Source organism: Lathyrus oleraceus, chromosome 4 (assembly GCF_024323335.1).
Source record: "Lathyrus oleraceus cultivar Zhongwan6 chromosome 4, CAAS_Psat_ZW6_1.0, whole genome shotgun sequence".
Taxonomy (NCBI): Eukaryota; Viridiplantae; Streptophyta; class Magnoliopsida; order Fabales; family Fabaceae; genus Lathyrus; species Lathyrus oleraceus.
This window is the reverse complement of record NC_066582.1, coordinates 373,621,190-373,624,259: the sequence shown is the minus strand read 5'-3', so window position 1 is coordinate 373,624,259 and position 3,070 is coordinate 373,621,190. Positions and strand designations below refer to the sequence as shown.

Below are 3,070 nucleotides of genomic sequence, written 5' to 3'. Positions count from 1 at the left end.
AATTAGTTATTTTGAAAAAAAAATAAAATAATTATTATTTTGAAAAAAAATTCCAAACTTTTACCTACTTCCTCTTCAAGAACACCCATATTAATCCTATTTGAATCTGCTCAAACTTCAACAAAATTCAAGAAACCGATATCCTGAATTTCACAAAACTCCCAATATCTTTATATCTGAGTACAATTATCGTACTATGTAATCAAGCTTCATGTTAATCCTATTCATAGAGGATATGAACTCTACTATTTTCATTAACTTGTGCCATAAGACAATGATTCAATTAGTAAAAAATATGAGCATACAAAAGTATATAGACAATCATGAATATGGTATCTATCGGTTATATATAACTGTCAACTGAATATGGTTTCAGAGTTATAGATATATCCAAAACCAACAATGCTTAAAACCAACAGTACAACAGTAACAATTGACCCCAAACTCCATATAATATAACTATACTTAATCCGATTCAAAGCCATAATTCAGAAAGAAAGGAAATAGCATAACAATAACCAATTTCTTTTTCTACATATCATTACAATGACATTCAAGATTAGCCCATGGTTCAAAAAGTTACAGAATAATTAAACCTATAATTTAAAGCCTAGTGTCGAGGGTGAGGCACAAATTGGTATTATTCTCCAGCTCAGCCAAGTGATTATGCATGAAAAGGATACCACATTTTCTCTGGGAGAAGCAATTTAAGCATTCTAAGAGAAACTTGAGAAATACTCATCAATCTGCATAAAAATGCTCAGTAGACATCAAAGAGTAAAGGTAATCAGAAGAACTGTTACCCATGGTTTTAAACTGCTTTCCACAAGAACGGCGACAGTAATTGTGACTACAAGTCTACAACCTATGCTTTTCAAGATCTCAACAACCACATCAAATCCAGCTATATCTGACTACAATATTCTACATATCAAATATCATAACATAACCACCACAACTGTAATTAAAAACCTTACTTATATGATAACAAGATGTGCATAAAGTAAACCAGGGTGTTACAATTTGATTACATTACATGTTTTAACTGAACCAAAATAAAAAACATAACGAACAGGCTTTTCCTTTCTGTTTTACAGGTAAACCGAATGCTAAATTAAGCCGATAAATAAGAGACTCGTCTGTCATCATTCATTAACTATGAAAATATGGAATACACAAAAATGCTCATCACCAATTCACCACCACTATCACTAATTACTACCACAATAACTAATAACTAACATGTGCTTGTGATCAAAACCATAAACACATCCAACCAAGCCAACAACATATAAACAATTTCATCAATTACACCATATCTTGATAAAAACAAAAAATTGCCATTTAGATCTATGAAACACTGGCACATATATAGACACGACACACAGGACTAGTTGAATAATGCGGTAATGCGGAATACCAAACACACACCTTCAATCTGAAGTGTCAATGCTACATAGTCATGATCAATCATCATCATCATGATCACTCTCATCACTGAAATACCCAGCTTTCTTCCCTTTCTTCTTCGTCTTGTTGTTGTCCAAACCCTCATCATCATTTCTGTTTCTCCCCAGCAACCTTTCACCCGCTTCATCATCCACAACAGAAGCCCAATTATCGTCAAACTGCTCCGCAGCAATCTGACCACCCTCCTCCTCCTCCTCATCACCTTCCTCCTCCCCATCCCTATCCCTCAGCCCACTAAATCCCCGTCGCGGCTTCTTAGGCTGAGGCCGCGGCCTCGGCCCCAACTGATTCTTAGGACACTCATACGACAAATGACCATGCCCCCACACTCATAACACAAAGCAGTCTCAGTATTGTACACGCGCTTCCGAATAAACTCCGGAGCACGTCCATTATCAGCAGCAATAGAAGCAGTTAGAGTCCTTCCATTGAGAATCTTCTTATTCATCTCCGCCACGGCGCGTTGGGCGTCATTACGAGAAACGAATTGGACAAACGCGACACCGCGGCTTAGGCGCGTGTGACGGTCTTTGAGAACGATTACACGCGCGATGCGGCCGAAAGTAGAGAAGAGCGTATGGAGATCGGAGTTTGTTAGGGAGTAATCTAGATTAGAAACGTATAGCGTCGATTTTGATGGTGCTAAGGGTTCACCTGTTCCTCCTATTGATGATCCTTTGTTGTTCGGTTTTGATTGGGGTTGATTACTGGATGTGGTGCCGGTGGTGGTGGTGTTGGGGTTTGAGGACGAAGCGCAGTAGCGGTAGTAGAAAACATCGTCGTCTTCATCGCTGTCGCTGTGTTTTCGTTTGTGTTTCTTCTTGCTTGACATTTTTTTCGATTCAGGTTTTTTGTTTTCGGCAACGGCGTTCGGTTTCCGGCGACGGAATTAGTTCTCCGATGCTTCTTTAATCTATAGAGGAAATCTGAGAGTGGAGAGATTCTATAATGCGTTTGAGAAACCCTAGAGAAGTGAAGCGAAACTCCAAGCGGATCTGGACATGGATCCGGATATTTTGGATTGGTTTTATATATGGTTTTATCCATTCTTATTTTTTTATAAGCAGTACTATCCATATGTAAATGGACAACTTGCTCACCGCCAGAGTACTTGTAAAGATAGCATAAAACTAAAAATTATTATGTTTTAATATTTTTTTATTTAATTGGTCAGCCACCCATCTGCATATATAAATTTTAATAATTTTTTGTTAGTATGATGCTAGATTTTTTAAGACAAAAATTTCTAGTTCGTTAGATATACAATTTTATTATATTATTTTAGATTATATTTTAATATCTTAAGATAAATAGAGTTATTGAAATTTAGCAAAAATAGAATAGAGTGAAATAGAAATTTTATTACTTTATTATTTGAATAATTAGCGATAAAAACAAAGTAAGTTTTTGATTCTGCTCATATAAAAGAGAAACAATACTGATGGAAAGTGATGAAAATTTTCATTCTGCTCATATTAAAGGGAACAATACTCGTAGAAAGTGATCAATACTAGTAGAAAGTGATGTAATTTTTTATTCCTCATATCTAAGGGAAACAATGCTAATGAAAAGTGATGAAATGAAATAAAATAGAATAATA

General features: G+C 35.7%; 1 pseudogene; it reads right to left on the bottom strand.

Annotated features, from left to right (window-relative positions):
* Window positions 1-1,466: 1,466 nt before the first annotated feature.
* LOC127135561 (U11/U12 small nuclear ribonucleoprotein 31 kDa protein-like) lies at window positions 1,467-2,302 on the bottom strand (annotated as a pseudogene).
* Window positions 2,303-3,070: the final 768 nt, after the last annotated feature.